Source organism: Sminthopsis crassicaudata, chromosome 3, assembly GCF_048593235.1.
Source record: "Sminthopsis crassicaudata isolate SCR6 chromosome 3, ASM4859323v1, whole genome shotgun sequence".
NCBI lineage: Eukaryota > Metazoa > Chordata > Mammalia > Dasyuromorphia > Dasyuridae > Sminthopsis > Sminthopsis crassicaudata.
In genome coordinates, this window is record NC_133619.1 from 598,488,674 (window position 1) to 598,496,414 (window position 7,741).

Here is a 7,741-nt window from a genome sequence, read left to right on the forward strand (position 1 = left end):
GGAGGAAGATGAGGATTAAGCTGAAGTCAGATTTGTTCAACTTAACTCTTGAAGGTAGGTGATAGATCACAAACCCAACAGAATGGATAAATCCAGTTTGCCCATAGTTTTTGCTATGAGAGAGGCTAAGGCTGGTGAATCAAATAACTTCCAGAGTTCTAAGGTATAAATAAGTTAAAACCAATTGAGTGGTTATATAAGGTGTAGCAACAATAGAGTGAGCCCTTCAGGAACAAGGGCTCAGTGGGCAAGTGGATGGAGAAACAGATAGCTGAAGGATGGGCAAACTGACCCAGATGAAAAAGGGAGTGGGTCAAAGAGTCCTGATTAGTGGTAGGGTTGGTACTATAAATGGTGGCTATATTTCTAGCTTAGGTGAGATATGGAAATTCAATCTTAACAAAAAATAATAAAAGAAAAAAATACTCTATTCCAAGATAGTCTACTCACCAGACTACTCTGTCCCACACTACTACCTTTATGAATGCTGCCTTTATGTCCTTATTCCTAAGGATGTAGACCACAGGATTGAGCAGGGCAGTGAACATATTATAGAAAAGTGAGATCTGTTTGTCTTTTTCTGGGGAGTAGTTGGAGTTGGGCCTCATATAGATATATAAGGCAGGTGCATAAAACAGAGTGACCACAATTAGATGTGAAGCACAAGTGGAAAAAGCTTTATATATTCCTTGGGTGGATTTGATCTTGAGGATGGCCATGGTGATGCGGACATAGAAGGCCAGGATGAGGGACAGAGGGCCTAATGCCATGAAAATGCTCAGGACAAAGTCTACAATCTCAGTGAAATGTGTGTCCATGCAGGACAGGCTCCAAACTGAGGGACCCTCACAGAAGTAGTGGTTGACCATATTAGGACCACAGAAGGGAAGGTTCATGGTAAAAATGGTGTGAACTAGGGAAAAGAAAAGCCAGAAGCCCAGGTCCCTACCACCAACCGCACACACAGGTCCCAGTTAAGAATGAGCATGTAACGCAGGGGAAAGCAGATAGCTACATAACGGTCATAGGCCATCACCACAAATAAGATACACTCACTGAGACTAAAAGCACTGAATACCTACATTTGTAACCAGCAACCTGCAAAGGAGATGAGCTTAGAATTGGAAAGCAGGTGTACTAACATCTGAGGCATTGTGGTAATCACATAGTCCATGTCCAGTATGGAGAGGATGATGAGGAAAAAGTACATAGGTGTGTGGAGATGAGAATCCAGGCAGATCAGAATGGTGATGAGTCCATTGCTAAGGACTGAGCAGAGGTAGAGAAGGAGGAAAATGATGAAAAGGATCCTATTTGAGGTAGGGTCACTGGAGAAGCCAAGCAGGATAAATTCAGTAACAGAACTATGATTTGAAGCTGGGTACATTGAGACAGTAGGATCCTGGGGAAAAGAAAAAAGAGAAGATAATGGCATCTAGAAACCTCAGCATTGAATAGGGACAAATATAACCGAAGGCCCTATGAGTTTTTCAATTGAAGAACCCATGTTACAAAGTCCTTCACTGGGAGGTTTGTTGATATTTTGGTATTATGGAATTTTAGAACTTTGGGGATCTGGCCCAAACCCTCCTTTTATACATAAGGCCATCAAGGGCCAAAGAAGGAAGACAACTTCCCCTTAGATCACACATCTATTCAGGAGAAGAGTTAGGAAAAGGGTTGAGGTTGCTTGTTTACTCACTCCATGTGTCCCACTACTTCCACTTTAGGCATCCCTTGATTCCTATAGAATCTTAGAAGAAATTACCTCAGAAATCATTTTCTACAGCTTTCAATCTTCCTCTATAATATTCCCAACAAGAAGAATCTAGCCTTTGCTGAAAGATCACTAGTAGTAGTTATTTCCCTTTTTAGTTAGTTTTAAATAAGAGCAAGATATTTCATATACCAACTAATATACTCCATAACTCCTCCATATTCCCCTGAGTTCCACCCTAAGAGGACAAATAAAATAGCCATTTCCTTATCCCGGAAAATATTTCCATCTTAATGCAGTCTAATATCTTATGGGTTTTGTCTGCTCTTATCTCATTTAGTATTTATACTGACTCTTCAACCAGTAAGACCTCGAGATCTTTTCCCACATCAATTCTTGCTTGCTATATATTCTCTATCCCACACAAAATCTCAGCATCACATGGGAAGAGGGTTATTATGCTCTTCAGAAAGTGGGAAGTTGAGTTATGTTTCTCTGAACATCATAAACCATAAAATTCTATGAAGAAACAAAATTACCAAGCACACCACTTATTTTTCTGTGAGGGGGGAGGTCTCCATTTTTTTCTTGAAGGATTCCAGGTGATTCCTGCCATATCTTGGAGAATTTTACGTTGATAATTTTCAGAATTGAAAGAGATTATCTAATCCACTATTCAGTATTCACTATGCCACTTAAGAAACCAAGGCAGAGGGAACTTTTGCTTTTCTAAGATTTACACCCACTTCTATTTCAATCTCAGACGATTCTTGAAATCAAAGCCAGCCCTTTGAGATACATTAAAATGGAGAGTAGAAAGATCACAGTGATTCAGGAAAAAATCTCATTAGAGCATTGCTGGGTTTCATTCTGCCTACTAGAGAGAGAGAGAGACACAGAATGGATGAAATAATGCCTCTCCTTCCTGAAATTTTAAACAATGATAAAGAAATTTTTAAATAATGATAAAGAAGTATTTCCTGATAAAATGATATCTAAGAAATATGAAGATCAGATGAAATGTATGTGGATAAATTGAGGAAATTTGGAATATTCAGAGGGTACAAGACAGATATTTGACTATTATTAGGATTGTCACCTTGGTAGAATCGCTAAACTTGGTTCTTTTGGTCCCATAGTTTAGTAATGGGTAGAAGATGGAAAGAGGCCAATTTAAGCCTATATTTAGAGAAAGGATTCCCTATCTAAAAGGAAAATGGTATATCTCTGGAGGTAACTGGTTCCCTATCACTAGAGATCTTCATACTGAGATAACAGGACTACTTGTCATGTATAGAATAATAAGGATTCCTTCTCAAGTATGGTTTGGATCAGATGGTTGCTGAGATCTTTTTCACTCCTATTATGCCATGATTATTGGTAAATAGAATTTGGATAGTTGGGGAGGCATGAAGACAGACTAAGCAATGGAAAGAACATAAGCAAAAGGTTGTCAATGCACCTGACTTTATCAAGGATGGTACATCGCCATTTTGTCTTCAATGGATAATTCCTGCAGTAGAATCATCATAAACTGTATTGGATTTGACTGGAAAGGACTTGAATGCCAGGATAAGGAGTTTAGGCTTTTTTCTTTATCACTGAGACTTCTGAATAGATAAGTTTTATGCTCAGATCTTTGTCTGTTGAACTTTTTAGTCAGCAATTGTAGAACAAATTTCACATGAGAGAGGTTGGAGTCAGGGAGAAGAATGAGGGAACTTATCACTCCATGTGAGAAGTGATGAGAACTTGCAATTGACTACTTGTGTGTATGAATAAAAGGTAAAGGTTGGACCCTAGAGTTCTTTTAAAAGTAAAATCAACAGAACTTATCTACTGACTAGGTGAATAAGGCAGAAAAAGAATATGCAACAGCAGCAACTGACTTTTGATTTGTATGATATCTCAAGTTTTGGAGAGTGCTTTGCATATATTACCCGACTGGAGAAATTGTAACATCTTGAGCCTATGTGACTGGGAAGAACATAGTAGTGTCAACTACAGAAACAAGGACATCCAAAGGGGAAGTTCATTAATGGATTGCTGATAGAGAGAGAGGAGGTGTTCTGTTTTGTACATGACTGACCCTAAGTTATTGTCAGGGCCTCCCTCTAAGTGGGGAAGTGTGACAGAAACCTGCAGAAACTGAGAGTACAAACAGAGCTCTAGATAAAAATTTGAGAGTCAAAATCTTAGTTATATTTGTAGATGAAGTCCATGAAGGCAGAGAGCCAGAGAGTACCTGGAGAGAAAAGAGAAGAAACTATGGCCTTAGAGGATTAGCGTATTAAACGAAATTTAAGAAAGCATGGTCAGAAAGGTAGGGGGAAAACTAGGAAAGAAAGAGAAGAAATGATGATGAAGTACATGGGATCTTATTTTAGATTCTCTCCATGGTACAAACATAATGAGAACCTTATTTAAAATCTTAGTTCAGAATAGCATGTTCCAGGCCCTGCGTTCTTTTAATGTGGACGCTGCTAGATCCTGGGTTATCCTTATTGTGGATCCTCCATATCTGAATTGGTTTTTTCTAGCAGCTTCCAATATCTTTTCCTTTGTCTGTTGGTTCTTGAACTTGGCCACTATATTTCTTGGCGTTTTGATTTTAGGGTCCCTTTCAGTAGGTGATCGATGAATTTTTTCAATGTCTATTTTACCCTCTGTTTCCAGAATGTCTGGGCAGTTCTCTTTGATAATTTCCTCGAAAATGGTGTCCAAGCTCTTTTTTTCCTCACTTTTTTCAGGGAGTCCGATTATTCTCAAATTGTCTCTCCTGGATCTGTTTTCCAGGTCTGTTGTCTTTCTGGTAAGGTACTTGACATTCTTTTCAATTGTTTCATTTCTCTGGTTTTGTTTGACTACCTCTTGGTTTCTCCTTGAGTCATTCATTTCTACTTGTTCCAGTCTAATTTTCAATGATGTATTTTCTTCACTCACTTTTTTATATCTCTTTGTAATTGTCCAATTGTGTTTTTATCTTCTATGGAGTTTTTTTCCATTTTATCCATTTTATTTTTTAGAGAGCTGTTTTCTTTTTCCAGCTCACTAATCCTGTTTCTCAATGATTTGATTTCTTTATCCACTCTGTCTTTGAATGCATGGGATGACTTCTCCAGGCTCTCTTGCCAAGCTTCCCTTTCCTTTTCCCATTTTTCTTCCAGCTCTCTTGTGAGAGCCTTTTTGATTTCCTCTATGAGGTTCTTTTGTATTGAGGAGCAGCTTATATCCCTCCCAGGGGATACATCTGGGGACAGTCTGTTCCTAGTCTCCTCAGCATTTGAAGTCTGCAACCTCTCCAAACAGAAGCTGTCAATGGTTAGAGCCCTTTTGAATTTTTTGTTCATTTTGTCAGAGTAGGAATCAAAGGAAACAAACTGACAAGAGAAACAATTGGTCTGTTTTGTGGGGGATGGGGCTGGATGGTATTAATGGGCTTCCTCTACAGACTGGGGGTAGGGCAGCAGAGAGCCACTAACAGAACAGCAATGACTGTACTGAGTCTGTGCTCTGAGGCTCTGAGAACGCACTGAATCAGTCCAGGTGGGGGTTGAGGGTGGCCAGGTTCTGAGAGACTGGCTTTCTGGGGTTTTAATCTTCATCTCAGGTGTTTACACCCTCTCCACTGCTCCTGGCTTACTGCCAAGATGGAGTATCCACACTGGGGTAAAAACCTTTTTAGCAGAAACGGCAGAGATCGTACCCCTCCCCCTCTGGTCTGAGCTGTGTGAGCTGCCTGTCTCGCTCTGACTTGCCTGCCCTCAGTCTGCGCCCAGTCTGTTCAACCCTCCCCCGAGCAAACACAGACCTTTTCTGGCAACTTTCAAGGATGTCTTCTCTTGGTGATTATTTGTGTATTTCTTTCTGGGTCAAGCATTAAGTCTGAGGCTTGTCATGAAGTAAGTTCTGAGAGAAAATGAGGAGCTCAAGCAGCTGTCTGCCTCCACGTCGCCATCTTGGCCAAAAGGCTAAGGAACTTGGTATGCAGCCAAGAATAACTTACCCAGCAAGAATGAGCATCGTTTTCCAGGGAAGAAGATGGACATTTAACGAAATAAATGAATTCCATCTATTTTTGATGAAAAAACCAGACCTACATAAAAGGTTTGATCTTCAAATACAGAACTCAAGAGATTTCTAAAAAGGTAAAAAGAAATCTTGAGAACTATACTTCTGCCAAAAAAATATGTAAAGAACATATGTACAATTTGTCTTAGAAACTAGAGGTGGAAAGGAAATTATATCATGAAAAAGTGTAAAGTGGTGGTACTACATCTCATGAAGAGGCAAAGGTAACCTATTATATCTGAGAGAAAGAAAGGAGGGAGATGAACATAGTGTGTATCAATAGACATATTTGATTTATGGTGAAACTTCTTCCACTTCATTGAAAAGTGAAAGGGAAGGAGTAAGCTAAGGGGAAGGGAATACAGAAATTTCGAGGAAAAGGGGTAAAATAAGGGGAGGATCTTTAAGGTGGGGGAGGGATCCTAAAAAGGGAGGGCTGTGAAAAGCAAGTGGTGTTCACCAGTTTAATACTGGGTAGGGGGGTAAGAGGGAAGGAAAGGGGAAAAGCATAAGCAGGGGTTAATAGGATGGCAAGCAATATAGAATTAGTCCTTCTAACCATAAATGTGAATGGGGCAAACTGCCTCATAAAGAGGAAGCAGTTAGCAGACTGGATTAAAAGTCAGAATCCTACTATATGTTGTTTACAGGAAACACACCTGAAACAAGGTGAGACATTCAAACTAAAAGTAAAAGGGTGGAGCAGAATCTATTATGCTTCAGGCAAAACCAAAATAGCTGGAGTAGCTATCCTCATATCAGATCAAGCAAAAACAAAAATTGATCTAATTAAAAGAGATAAAGAAGGGCATTATATCCTGCTAAAGGGCAGCATCAATAATGAAGCAGTATCAATATTAAACATATATGCACCAAGTGGTGCAGCATCTAAATTCTTAAAAGAGAAATTAAGAGAGCTGCAAGAGGAAATAGATAGCAAAACTATAATAGTGGGAGATCTCAACCTTGCACTCTCAGAATTAGATAAATTAAACCACAAAATAAATAAGAAAGAAGTCAAAGAGGTAAATAGAATACTAGAAAAGTTTGATATGATAGATCTTTGGCGAAAGCTAAATGGAGACAGAAAGGAATATACTTTCTTCTCAGCAGTTCATGGAACCTATACAAAAGTTGATCATATACTAGGGCATAAAAACCTCAAAAAATCAAATGCAGTAAGGCAGAAATAGTAAATGCATCCTTTTCAGACCATAATGCAATCAAAATTATATTTAATAAAAAGCCAGGGGAAAATAGACCAAAAAATAATTAGAAACTAAATAATCTCATGCTAGAGAATGATTGGGTAAAACAGCAAATCATAGACATAATTAATAACTTCACCCAAGAAAATGACAATAATGAGACATCATACCAAAATGTGTGGGATACAGCCAAAGCAGTAATAAGGGGAAGTTTTATATCTCTACAGGCCTACTTGCATAAAATAGAGAAAGAGGGCCAACGAATTGGGCTTACAACTAAAATTGCTAGAAAAGGAACAAATTAAAAACCCCCAGACAAACACAAAACTTGAAATTCAAAAAATAAAAGGTGAGATTAATAAAATTGAAAGTAAAAAAACTATTGAATTAATTAATAAAACTAAGAGTTGGTTTTATGAAAAAACCAACAAAATAGACAAACTCTTAGTAAACCTGATTTAAAAAAGGAAAGAGAAAAAGCAAATTGTTAGTCTTGAAAATGAAAAGGGTGAACTCACCACTAATGAAGAGGAAATTAGAACAATAGTTAGGAGCTACTTTGCTCAACTTTATGCCGATAAATTCAATAACTTAAATGAAATGGAAGAATACCTTCAAAAATATAGCTTGCCCAGATAAACAGAGGAAGAAGTAAGTACTCTAAATAGTCCCATCTCAGAAAAATAAATAGAACAAGCTATTAACCAACTCCCTAAGAAAAAGTCCCCAGGACCAGATGGATTTA

General features: G+C 38.3%; 1 pseudogene; it reads right to left on the reverse strand.

The window, feature by feature from the left end:
• Positions 1-446: 446 nt before the first annotated feature.
• On the reverse strand, positions 447-1,387 carry LOC141559969 (olfactory receptor 2A12-like; annotated as a pseudogene).
• Positions 1,388-7,741: the final 6,354 nt, after the last annotated feature.